The 14,350-nt window shown below is 35.3% G+C and overlaps 1 long non-coding RNA gene across 2 annotated transcripts in view; it reads left to right on the top strand.

The window, feature by feature from the left end:
• LOC123334565 overlaps nucleotides 1-13,926 on the top strand; it is a 64,886-nt gene extending 50,960 nt beyond the window's left edge. Inside the window, exons 1-3 of one of the 2 annotated variants that reach the window (XR_006552589.2) lie at nucleotides 8,968-9,164; nucleotides 13,301-13,367; nucleotides 13,488-13,926. This is a non-coding gene — a long non-coding RNA (uncharacterized LOC123334565). Of the gene's footprint in view, nucleotides 1-8,967; nucleotides 9,165-13,300; nucleotides 13,368-13,487 lie in introns of those variants that run through there. The other variant, XR_006641282.1, reaches the window with a different exon arrangement.
• Nucleotides 13,927-14,350: the final 424 nt, after the last annotated feature.

The raw sequence follows: 14,350 nt of genomic DNA, 5'->3' as shown, positions 1-14,350 counted from the left end.
GCCTTTCTTTGGGATAGGAAGGAAAACTGACCCTTTCCAGTCCTGTGGCCAGTGTTGAGTTTTCCAAATTTGCTGGCATATTGAGTGCAGCAGCATCTTTTAAGATTTGAAATAGCTCAACTGGAATTCCAGCACCTCCACTATCTTTGTTCATAGTGATGCTTCTTAAGGCCCACTTTACTTTGCATTCCAGGATGTCTGGCTCTAGGTGAGTGATCATACCATTATGATTATCTGGGTCATGAAGATCTTTTTATGTCCATTATACCTCAGTTTTGAGTTGGTGAGAGCCAGTTATATGAGTAAATGAGTAGCACAGTAAACAGTGTATGCTTATCATGCTGATTTAAGTACATGCCTTCTCCATTGATTAGAGTGTCTAGAGTTTTAGTGATTCTTCTCTTTCTGGTTCAGAAAAGATTACTGTTGTTCAGTCCCTAAGTTATGTCCGACTTTTTGTGACCCCATGGACTGTAGCATGCCAAGCTTCTCTGTCCTTCACTATCTCCTGGAGTTTGCTCAAATTCATATCCATTGAGTTGATAATGCAATCTAACCATCTCATCCCATCACCCCATTCTCCTTCTGCCTTCATTTTCTACCCGCATCAGGGTCTTTTCCAAAGAGTTGGTTTTTCACATCAGGTGGCCAGAGTATTAGAACTTCAGTAACAGTTCTTTCAATGAATATTCAGGCTTGACTGCTTTTAGGATTGAGTACAGAGAGGGAGATGCTTCTATATTCATAAGGGATGTCTACAAATAGAGATTTTCTTTATAAATGTAGTTGTTCCTTACACAGAATAACTTATACTCTCTTTTCAGAGTTTTCCTGTGTCTACTGTTTCTTGAAAATAACAAGCTCAAAATATTCTCTATGCCATAGAAACATTTTGGGTTGGCAAATTTTGCTCTCCTTCATATATTTAGAATAATCAGTTGAAAGATGAAGACATTTAATGATTATATTTGATAGGAGTCCATTTTATATAACAGATTTAAATGGAACAATTAAATGATTATTTACAGCTTTATTTTGAGGCTACTAAAGTGTAGTTCAGGTGTTTGTTTATAGTCTACATTTTTTTTTTTTTAAAAAGAAGGACATGATGGACTCTATTCCCTAAAGAATTAAATATGAGAGTTTTTGAAGTGCTTCTCAAGTCTTATAGATATCATTATTTGAGTTAACAACTCAAGAGAGATGCACCAACTGTATGTAATTGTGTGTGCTTGTATTTATGGGAGTCATTATCCATTTTAAGGATGAGCTTTTAATTGCTCATGGGTGAAATCCTGAAAGAATGAAAGATGAAGGTAAAATAGCCACATGAGAAGACAGCAGTACTGAAGAGAAGAGTATAGGGAAAATCTACAAGTAAAATGGGAAATACCAGAACTTGAAATATAGTATAGAGTGATTCATCCAGATGTTGGTTAACATATATTCTTATTCAGTTTTAAAAATGGGAACATTAATGTGAGGATATGGCATATATTTCTATTTACTGAGATAGAGATAATTATGATAATTCCTATGTAAAATCTCTTCTAGAATTTTTAAAAGAAATTTTGATTCAGAAATATATCAAAATAGTTATATTTGATGCAAAACATATGGGCATTGCATGATATTTAATTCAAGGCATCTGGTTATTAATTAAAATAAAATGTTTCTATTAGCAGATCTGCTTCAAGAGTTAGTTGTGTTTCATATTTAAAACATATGGTTTTATATGTATCTGGAACTATGAATGCTTGTGGTAAATGTATGCTTTAAAAATAATTTTGAGGAGTTAAATACATTTTTAATTTGTACTTTACCAATCTTTCCTACCATCTGGAGGACAGTTTTGATTTTTTTTTAATTGTGGTAAAAACAATTAACATGAGATCACATTAACATGTATACATGGGTTTATTTCTTTATAAACAAAATAAAGTTTATTTATTTATTTTGTCACATTGGTCTATGTGTGTATAATATGTACACACACATACACATGCATATCTGTTTTAAGCAAATAATATAGCCTTTTGATTACTGTAACTCTGTAATATGTTTTAGAATTAGGAAGTGTGAGGCCTTCAACTTTGTTCTTTCTCAAGACTATTTTGGCTACTTAGTTTTCAAAGATTCCTAAAGAATTTTAGAATGGATTTTTCTGTTGCTAAAAAAAAAAAAAAAAAAAAAAGTTAAAATGACTATTCTATGCAAAGTTATCGGCAGAATCAAAGAAATCTCCGCCAAATGCCAATGCATTTTTTAAGGGTTTTCTTCATAGATTATGTCATCTCTGAACAGAAAAAGTTTAATTCTTTTCCAGTTTGGATACATTTTATTTCTTGGTACTGCCTAATGTCTCTCGTTGGGAATTCTCATAGTAGATGGAATAGAACTGGCAAGAGTGATCATCCTTGTCTTGTTTCTGATCTTAGACAAAAACCTTTTAGTTTTGTGTTAGCTGTGATATATTCATATTGGAAATATTCATTATGTTGAGGTCATTTTCTTCAATCATATTTTGTTGTGTGTTTTTATTCTGAAAGTGCTGAACTCTAATACATTTTCTGCATCAATTTAAATGCTCTTACTATCTTGTCTTTTGTTCTGTTCGTGTGGTATATTACATGTATTGATTTTTACATGTTGAATTATCTTGCATCTCAAGAATAAATCCTTCTTGGTTATGGTGTATAATCCTTCTAATGTGCTATAGAATTTGGCTTGCTTGTGTTTTTATGGGAGATTTTTGCATATCCATATAAGCATTTGCATCAATGCTTATTAAGCTATTGGTCTGTAATCTTTTCTTGTGGCATCTTTGTCTGGTTATGGTATCAGGCTAATACTGAACTCATAAAAAAGAGTGAAAAATGTTCCCTCATTTTCAGCTTTTTGGAAGAGTTTGAGAAGGGTTAGGGCTATTTCTGTATGTTTTACAGAATTCTTCACTGATGTTATCTATTTTGCTCTGGGCTTTCCTTTGTTGGGAAGTTTTCACTTTACTAATTCAATCTCCCTACTTGTAATTCTATCTAGGTTTTCTTTTTCTTCATCATTCAACCTTGGTGAAAGTGTTAGTTGCTCACTCCTGTCTGACTCTTTGTGACCCTTATGGACTGTAACCCACCAGGTTTCTCTGTCCATGGAATTCTCCAGGCAGGAGTACTGCGGTGGGTAACCATTCCCTTTTCAAGGGGATCTTCTCAACTCAGGGATTGAACCTGGGTTTCCTGCATTGCAGGCAGATTCTTTATCTGAGCCACCAGGGAAGCTTTTGATTACTTATTCAGTTTCCCTACTTATAATTCTGTGGAGACTTTCTTTTTCTTCATCATTCAATCTTGGTGGAGTGGGGTGTTAGTCACTTGTTCATGTCTGACTCTTTGTGACCACATGCCCTGTAGCCCACCAGTCATCTTTTATCCATGGGATTTTTCCAGGCAGGAATATTGAAGTGGATTACCATCCATTTTTTTCTGTGTTATCCAATTAGATGACATATAATTGTTCATAGTCATTTTGTAATTTTATTTCTAAGGCATCCGTTGTAATGCCTCATCTTTAATTTCTGATTTCAGTTGTCTTGATTTTTATTACTTAGCCAGCTAAAGGCTGATTAATTCTGGTTTTTATCTCAAAAGAATCAACTCTTAGTTTTACTGATATTTTTCCTTGTTTTTCTATTCTCTATTTTAATTATATCTACTTAAATCTGTATTATTTCCTTCCTCTGCTAAATTCAGATTTAGGTGTGTGTGTGTGTGTGTGTGTGTTTTGTTGTTTTGTTTTTTGAGATGTACATTTTGGTTGTTGATTTGAGATACTTTCTGTTTTCTAAATGCAAACATTTACCACTATAAATTTCCCTTATTACTGCTTTTATTACTTGCCATATATTTTGGTATGCTGTTCATTTTCATTATCTCAAGATATTTTCTAATTGCTTTTTGATTTCTTATTTGACCCAATGGTGTTTAATTTCCATACATTTTTTAAAAATATAAATTTATTTATTTTAATTGGAGGTTAATTACTTTACAATAATGTATTTTGTTTTCCTTTTGTTATTGGTACCATTTCATTCCATTGTGGTTGGAGAAAGTACTTTGTGTAATCAGTTTTCTTAAATTTGGTAAGACATTTTTGTGTTCTAATCAGGCAGTGTCTTGCAAAATCTTATTATGCATTTAAGAATGTGTATTCTGTTGTGGATGGAGTAACCTGTACATGCCCATTAGGTCCAATTGGTATAATATTGTTCAAGTCCTTTCTTTACTTCCTGACACTTCTACCTGGTTGTTCTATCCATTATTAAAAATGAGATATTGTAGTCTCCTATTATTATTAGTATTATACCCTGCTGCTGCTGCTGCTGCTGCTGCTAAGTCGCTTCAGTTGTGTCCGACTCTGTGCGACCCCATAGACTGCAGCTCACCAGGCTCCCCCATCCCTGGGATTTTCCAGGCAAGAACACTGGAGTGGGTTGCCATTTCCTTCTCCAATGCATGAAAGTGAAAAGTGAAAGTGAAGTCGCTCAGTCGTGTCCGACTTCCAGCGACCCCATGGACTGCAGCCTACCAGGCTCCTCTGTCCGTGGGATTTTCCAGGCAAGAGTACTGGAGTGGGGTGCCATTGCCTTCTCCGTATTATCCCCTAGTGTGCGCTATATGTATTTCTGTGTTAGTAGTTCAGTCGTGTCCAACTCTGCAACCCCATGGACTATAGCCCACCAGACTCCTCTGTCTACGGGATTCTCCAGGCAAGAATACTGGAATGGGTTGCCATGCCCTCCTCCAGGGGATCTTCCCAACCCAGGGATCGAACCCAGGTCTCCTGCATTGTAGGTAGATACTCTACCATTTGAGCCACCAGGGAAAACCCTAATACTTATTTCTCTTTACAGTCTGTCAATATTTGCTAAATGTATTTGAGTGCATTGATGATAGATGAACATATATTTTAAATTGTCACGTCTCTTGAGTCAGAAGTAGCTATTAACACATTGTTGTGCTATGTTTCTCTTTATTTCTGAAAATTTATGCCACATAAAATCAATTTCATCTTATTAAAAACTGCTTGGCATGCCATAATACTAACTATACCAGAGCATCAGATACAATGTTGGTGTTGAACAAAGCATGCATCAGCAGATGAATGAGATCGTTTTATTGAGAAAACAGTTGTTAGATAGGATTTAACCTTCTGATCTTAATTCAGTATTGAATAAAACTGAAAATTGTGAATGTAAAGATGTTGATGCCATCTTCTTAACAAAATAATTTACCATTCATGTATATGAGAGATAAGAAATGCCAAAAGCCAGAGAAATAATACTTAGTGTACAACATGTTTTGTTGACATAGATAACACAAGTACATTTCTATGATTATGTGTGCTTACTCAGGTATCATATTTCAGAGATATAACCAGGGTTTTAATATCCTAAACTTAAAATTTGGGGACCAAAGTATATTTTTAGAAGATATAATTAAGAATAACATAATTCCTTAAAGTTTAATTGTTGTGTAAATAGCTCAAGTACTAAGAATTCAAAATATGGCTTCCGATATTTGATGATTTGTTTTATTCCATCAAAAAGATAAAGTCATGGTTGTGGTTGTTTTAATCAACTTTCAAATGTTTCAATATGTATGAAGAAATAAATTACAGAGTTCTATTTAAAAAATAGGAGAATCCATTTGCCACTGACTCTGAGAATGAAAAATGCAATTTCAACTCAAGAGTAATAGTTTAGCTTCTAAGATGCTGAAAGTAATCTTCAATAAGAAACTGCTCCATAATTTCTGTATTCATATTCAGTTTACAGACATATAATTTATGACTTTTCAAACACTTTCCAGCATTCTTATGACATAAATAATAAGTTAGAATATTCTAATTTAATAGAAATAATTGTTGAGAAAAAAGTTAATGGTTGTAGAGTCTCTTGGGTCTTTTTAAATGTCACAAACCAGATTTACTTGTATGCTGAAGGACTGCAAACAAATCTATTCCTCCTACTTATATAATAGGCTTTATTTTTAAATGATTTGAACCTTTATAAATTTCATAAAATTATTAGCCTAGGGGGAACATGAATTCCAGTTGAGTGCTCTATGGATGCCAGAGCTAAGGAATTAATGAATTACTTTTGTGAATTACATTACTTGAGGATAACAGGTGTCATATTTCTCATCTTGCAAAATATACTGATAACATTTCTCCAAAAATCTAAATAAAATAATACTTCAGTAAAATGTTAATTTCCATAGACAGAAGGTTAGTCTATGTCTTGCACAGGGAAAGAAAGTTTTCAACTAGCTTTAGGTGAAGTTGGTAAATGTAAATGTCAAAGTGAAGCAGATATAGAAAGACAAGTGATACCATTATTTGTTGGAAATATATAATCTAATTTAGGCTAGCCTGAATGATGTTCCCAAAGGCTTATTTTCATATAGGAAAAATGTCATAGTTGAAAAGGGAACACTTTAATTAAAAAAAAATCAAATTGAGGCATTAAAATCCCAATTAAAGACCCTCACTGCTAGAGACTGAGGCTCAGGTCAGTAAAGATTGCTGGCAGACAATGACTTTAGCATGCTCATGCCCACTTCTGACCAAGGCATTAAGCCAGCACATACCTTTTACTGGTGGAATTAGGAATCCACATCTTAGCAGTTTACCTAGTTATGACACCAGCAGGCACTGATTATACTCTGCATCCTCAGAAGAAATGTTGAACGAATAATCCAAAAAGTCTATCTGACCCTGATAGGTTATAACAAATATTTTCAATGGAGTACTTCAATAAACCAAGGGAATAATTCAGGTATACATCAAATTTTAAATTATTTGAATAACTATGTATAGGAAAAGGAGTACATCAAGGCTGTATATTGTCACCCTGCTTATTTAACTTATATGCAGACTACATCATGAGAAATGCTGGGCTGGAAGAAGCACAAGCTGGAATCAAGATTGCGGGAGAAATATCAATAACCTCAGATATGCAGATGACACCACCCTTATGGCAGAAAGTGAAGAGGAACAAAAGAGCCTCTTGATGAAAGTGAAAGAGGAGAGTGAAAAAGTTGGCTTAAAGCTCAACATTCAGAAAACGAAGATCATGGCATCCGGTCCCATCACTTTATGGGAAATAGATAGGGAAACAGTGGAAACAGTGGTTGACTTTATTTTTTGGGGCTCCAAAATCACAGCAGATGGTGATTGCAGCCATGAAATTAAGAGATGCTTACTCCTTGGAAGGAAAGTTATGACCAACCTAGATAGCATATTCAAAAGCAGTGACATTACTTTGCCAACAAAGGTTCGTCTAGTCAAGGCTATGGTTTTTCCAGTGGTCATGTATGGATGTGAGTGTTGGACTGTGAAGAAAGCTGAGTGCCCGAAGAATTGATGCTTTTGAACTGTGGTGTTGGAGACGTCTCTTGAGAGTCCCTTGAACTGCAAGGAGATCCAACCATTCCACCCTAAAGGAGATCAGTCCTGGGTGTTCATTGGAAGGACTGATGCTAAAGCTGAAACTCCAGTACTTTGGCTACCTCATGCAAAGAGTTGACTCATTGGAGAAGACTCTGATGCTGGGAGGGATTGGGGGCAGGAGGAGAAGGGGATGACAGAGGATGAGATGGCTGGATGGCATCACTGACTCAATGGACATGAGTATGAGTGAACTCTGGGAGTTGGTGATGGACAGAGAGGCTTGGTGTGCTGCGATTCATGGGGTCGTCAAAGAGTCAGACATGACTGAGTGACTGAACTGAACTGAACTGACTCTGTATATGTATACACCTTGGTATATACACACTTGTCCTCTGCATTTAATCAATTCCATGGTTATATTTTCACATCATCTTTAAATTTATTTTAATTTTCAGTATATCATTTTGAATACGTTCAACAGTCAGAGATCCCGTAAAATAAATAGGAAGGTATTCTTCTCATTTCCAAAAGCTGATGTTTGAATAACAATGTTCCTTCCATTTTATTTCTTACTGAACAACTTCATTACATTGAGAGTTGGCTTTAGGCATCTTTACCAATTTTTATTTTGGTTGTTGGAAGAACATTGAAATAATCCTATAGGAGAGAATATTTTGAAATACAATATGTATACCAGAAAAGGGATTTTAATGAATCTAAATTTGAAGCTTTCCTATACCCTCTTGTTGACTCAGCCTCATCCCTGGAACTTGCTTTCCCCTGCCTCTTCCAGTTGTGGTAAGAATTCTGCTCAGTTTAGCTACTCCCCATCTCACTATCTGATCACCCTAATGCACTTTCAGCAAGAATTCTAAGTTGATTTTGTAGAAGACCCCCTACCCCTGCTATCTCCTCTTAGTAGTTTTTCACTCAGTGACTTTCTCACTATCAGTTCAGTTCAGTTCAGTCACTCAGTCATGTCCGACTCTTTGCGACCCCATGAATCGCAGCACACCAGGCCTCCCTGTCCATCACCAACTCCTGGAGTTCACCCACTCATGTCCCTCGAGTCAGTGATGCCATCCAGCCATCTCATCCTCTGTCGTCCCCTTCTCCTCCTGCCCCCAATCCCTCCCAGCATCAGAGTCTTTTCCAGTGAGTCAACTCTTCGCATGAGGTGGCCAAAGGACTGGAGTTTCAGCTTTAGCATCATTCCTTCCAAAGAAATCCCAGGGCTGATCTCCTTCAGAATGGACTGGTTGGATCTCCTTGCAGTTCAAGGGACTCTCAAGAATCTTCTCCAACACCACAGTTCTAAAGCATCAGTTCTTCGGTGTTCAGCCTTCTTCACAGTCCAACTCTCACATCCATACATGACCACAGGAAAAAACCATAGCCTTGACTAGACGAATCTTTGTTGGCAAAGTAATGTCTCTACTTTTGAATATGCTATCTAGGTTGGTCATAACTTTCCTTCCAAGGAGTAAGCGTCTTTTAATTTCATGGCTGCAGTCACCTCCAACTGCCTTTGCTATTTTGGGAGTTGATCTCTTGCAGAAAGTCTTTCTCACCATTTTATAACAACTGGCAGAATAAGATTTTTGCTAGCAATCTTATTTATCATTTTATTCTCAGCATCTATAATAGTGCATGGCATGTAGAAAAACTGTGTGCATTTCTGGAAGGAATGAATGTATATACCATGATTAATAATGGTAAGTACACAAGAAAGTTAAAGTTTATACATATCTGTGCATATATAACATATTGATATGTACACATGTAAGATGGTATAACAAAGACCTCTGGCCCTCAGAATCTGGGGCTGGACTGTCAGTATGACTCCTGTAGTGTCTGATGTGTTGTGTAACTTTGAGTAAGTTATCAACTTCTTGAAGCTTCAGTTTGCTCATTTGTATAATGCAGTTAAGAAAAGTGCCTGAATTATATAGTTATAAGGCAACAATAAATTGGTTAATACATTTGAATCTTTGAAAAATAAGATCACATATTGTCAATAGACAGTAGTTACTATCATCACTAAGTGTATTAGCATTAGTAATACCACTGACATGGTATGTAATGCCATGCATTAAAGGAACTATTCACACACATCCAATCTGAAAAATATGCAGTCTATGCATTTGAAATTAAATGTTGGTGCACTAATGGTTTCCATCTGCTCTGTGTGCTCTTACCGTGTCTTCCTGCTTATAATATAACCCAAGTTTCTAGATGTTACCATTCTGTCACTGTGAAACAAGCAGGGATGAACACAACAAGCCATGCCAATGCTGTAACTAATCAAACGTTTAGAATATATTGTGTATTTTGACTCTCACACAAAACTCTACAAAGGCAGGGATTTGGGTTTTATTCAATTTTATCTCCCCAAAGTTTAAGTGCAATCACAGAATTAAGTCATTTAGAAATGGTATTTACATTATTACCACATTACTATTGATTGAGATGTAAAGTATTCATTAGTGATTTAGTTATATATTACACAATGAAGTATATCTGTTAGAAATGAAAATAGTTGTAGATTTAATTAAAGTATTAAATTACTATAGCTGCTACTGCTAAGTTGCTTCAGTCATGTCCGACTCTGTGCAACCCCATAGATGGCAGCCAACCAGGCTCCCCCATCCCTGGGATTCTCCAGGCAAGAATACTGGAGTGGGTTGCCATTTCCTTCTCCAATGCATTACTGTAGAGATAAATCCTAAACAAAATTTAATTGAAGAAACTGAATCAGACTCTAATGTATTTTTTAATTTCTAATCATTTGATATTTAAAATAGCATTTCATGTGTAAATTGTATAATGATCTCCATTCTAGTTAATGTAGTATTTATTTAAGTGAATTTTGGGGCTAATTCAGTGTTCATGTCCACTGTGCTAACATGTTTTATATTATCAACTGTTCTTTTTAAATTATTAGTCTATAAGATATTTTTTCAGGATATTACTAAATTTATGATCATGTATGCAGCTTATTACAGGTGCTATGCTTACTGCATTTTAGAAGATACAAAACATTGCTTACTATTATTGGGAATATAGTTCTGTGTTAGAATGTGCATTTGAGAGCTAAATCCAATGCTACTCCTGTTACACTTTGGGGATATGGAGGGAAATATATAGTACAGGAAAAAAGTGTGTTTCACTGGAAACTTTAGACTATCCTATTAGCAGTGTGTTTCTGGAAAGAAATGAGCAAAATTGTCACATGGGTAAAAATCGAACAGTCTTGATGGATCTTTAAGTTTTATTTATTCTGAGTAGTGCAGGAGATTAGAGAAATTGGGAAATTACCTTTACTACCTTTGTGTTCTGCCATTGAAGAAAATAAATTTTCCATAATTTTCTGTCACTAATGTTTTTAACTTATGCAGGAATGTGCATAAGTTGTGCTTGAGACCAGATGCCTAAACAGAGAAAAATTAAGAATAGATTTGAGAATGCATTGCATTTTAAAACAAAAGATTAGAATGGAAATTCTGAATTTGGAATAATAGAATTCATAACAATAGTGATTAAATTGCTATATGAAATTTGAAAATTGATAAATCTATGCCCATTTTGATATAGCCACTGGGTATATCCACTACAGTTTTTAAAAATTTACAATTGCTTTTGATACTGAGATAACTGCCTTAAAATGCTTTCTAAGTATTATGCTGTGCAATAAGTGAACCACTAGTCGCTTTCTTAGAACCAATCTATTTCTGTCTCTAAGTATTCCTGAAATTCAAACATTTTCTGGGGACCACATTTTTTGTCACTGTCTACTTAGATGAAAAATGGTCACCAACCTCAGTCATTAATCATGTAGATCATAGAGAAAGGTAGGGAGAATCTTTTAGTTCAGAGTCACTTAAGTTCATTTTTGAGGCTAAAATAACAAAAAATTATATACCATATTCATCAGTAGTTCACAGTATTGTCAACATTTTTTTCAGTATATTCCCCGCGGAATTATTGTAAATAAGTTTATCTGAGACATTTAGTTACAAAGCTTCCTTATTGATCATAGTTTTCCTTGTGCTAAGGTAAATGGTATTTTAAATACTCAGTGTATCCCTTCTGGGCTTCCCTGGTAGCTTAGCTGGTAAAGAATCCACTTGCAATATGGAGACCCTGCTTCAATACCTGGGTTGGGAAGATCCACTGGAGAAGGGATAGTATCCAATTCAATCAAAATTTTTCGTATTTGTTAAACTCAGTTTCTGTGTTAATTATGCCTTAGTTTCTGGGTTATAAAAAGATCTCTCTAAAGTATCAGTCAGTCTCACACTTCTCAGAAATAAGTCATGTTAAATAGCATCCTTTATACAGAGTGAAGTAAGCCAGAAAGCAAAACACCAATACAGTATACTAACGCATATATATGGAATTTAGAAAGATGGTAACAATAATCCTGTGTACGAGACAGCAAAAGAGACACTGATGTATAGAACAGTCTTATGGACTCTGTGGGAGAGGGAGAGGGTGGGAAGATGTGGGAGAATGGCATTGAAACATGTAAAATATCATGTATGAAACGAGTTGCCAGTCCAGGTTCGATGCACGATACTGGATGCTTGGGGCTAGTGCACTGGGATGACCCAGAGGGATGGTATGGGGAGGAAGGAGGGAGGAGGGTTCAGGATGGGGAACACATGTATACCTGTGGCGGATTCATTCTGATATTTGGCATAACTAATACAATTATGTAAAGTTTAAAAATAAAATAAAATTAAAGAGAATCAAAAAAAATAGCATCCTTTAATACATTATGAGACAGTAGCTGCTAAAATGGGCTGCATAAAACCCTGACACTGAAAATACATGCCTATTAAGTCTCTGAATCATTTACTATTTTACTCTTCCTTCCCCGCCCCCCCACCCCCGCACTGGTGATTACACAGGAGACCTATACCTTTTCTGAGATAATGCTTTAATGCTCATGGAAAATTGTCTCCTGGAGAAAATGCAGTGTAGACCCAATTACTCTTTGAAATGCATGATTCTTTTACTGGATTGTATCTGCACAGTGTGATGCTGTAAGACTACCTAGAGGTTATATTTCTTCAGTTCTGCATAGTAGTAATGAGCATTTAAATCAGTTTAATTCTTTCATATTTGCATATATTCAAACCTGGGAGGGGAAACAAAACTAAAGCATTAGAAATGTGAAATTAATGTTTTTAATTAACACATTTTGCAGTCCTCATACTAAAGCCTGGTATTATGATTATTATTCCTTCTACAGATGAATTCTCCCTATATTTAAAAGAGCTGGTATTACTTCAAAAAACCATTCTTGAAGACTAGATTATATACCTTCACTACTAGAAGGAGATAATGAAAATATTTAAATAACACAAAATAAAATAAATATATGGACATTGCATGTTTATAGTGGTAGAAAATTAGTGAAGCAGAAATACTAGAATTATATTTCTTATAACAAATTCTATGAAAACACAGCCTGCTATTTGAATATAAAAACTGAAAGCTGGTATAGGTTATATATGAAGAAAAAGTTCTTGAAACCTAGATAAAAATTTTACAGGTAAAACCTTATGGCTATATGGCAACAGTCTTGATGAATAGCTTTTTAGTTCTGTGAACAAAAGGAGTTATTAGCGGACAGATGGTTGTGTTCTAAACTTCCAGCTACAAGTCATATGTTACCTCTGATTTCCCACAGAAATCACTCTTTGGCTAACAGCAAATACACACAGAGAAATATTCATTCATAAAATAAAATTTGGATCATCTAATATTATCAATGCACATTATTTTAAGATCATTTGTTACACTGTGTTTGATTCTTATTACTATTCTGTTTCATTTTCTAAAGCTATAGGCTTCGAAAATCTGGCTTGGAACACTCGAAAGACTGCAGACATAAGAATAAGTCTTCATTGGTAACCAACGTCATTCTTCTGCTAGTTCATTCAGTAAAGATTTAACTAAATTTTCAATGCATGTATATCTTAATATCATATGACAGTCATTTAAAAAATTTTTGAAATTGTTTTTGGCAGCCTTGGATGTTTACCAGCATACCTCAGTGGACCACCTTCCAAAGTCAATTAAATCACAGCATATTGCCTGAGAACTGCATCTCATGAGCTGCTTATACCCATGTGTTGCTTCTTTCTTCATTTCTGGAATGTTACTATTACTCGGTTTACATTTCTAGTTCTTTCTCGTTCCCATTACCCATAATGTTCAACCTACATGTTTCTTCCTTTTCAGATGTAACTCATCTGTCATGACTTCCCTAAAGGCTCCCTGCTTTAAAAAAAAACCTCACCTGTTCTCTTCAGAAAGTGGAATTTTCCTCCTGTGAGCCACCATGTCACGTTGTATGTCCACTGTTGGTTCATTTATCATAATCTTGACTCTATAGTAATTGGTTTTATATTTAACCATTACTACTCAAATTGTATCTCTTAATAAAACTCATTTACATCACTTTCATCGCTGAGTTAGACATGGCTGAGCAACTAAACTGACATCACTTGTATAGCTCAGTTGTTAAGGAATCCACCTGCAATGCAGGAGACCTTGGTTAGATTCCTGGGTCAGGAAGATCCACTGGAAAAGAGATAGGTTATCTACTCCACTATTCTTGGGCTTCCCTGGTGGCTCAGCTGGTAAAGAATATGCCTGCAACGGGGTAGACCTAGGTTCGATCCCTGGGTTGGGAATATCCCTTGGATAAGGGAAAAGCTACCCACTTCAGTATTCTGGCCTGGAAAATTCCATGGATCCAGGGTCGAACACTACTGAGCACCTTTCATTTTCACGTCACTTTTCACTGGGTGGGCACAAATATGGTCTAAGGTAATAATCTGTAAACACTTGATGTGTATCTATTTAAAATGTTAAGATATTGTAAACA

Source organism: Bubalus bubalis, chromosome 7 (genome assembly GCF_019923935.1).
Source record: "Bubalus bubalis isolate 160015118507 breed Murrah chromosome 7, NDDB_SH_1, whole genome shotgun sequence".
NCBI lineage: Eukaryota > Metazoa > Chordata > Mammalia > Artiodactyla > Bovidae > Bubalus > Bubalus bubalis.
Note: the sequence above shows the minus strand (reverse complement) of the source record. Positions and strands in the feature narration are given on the sequence as shown.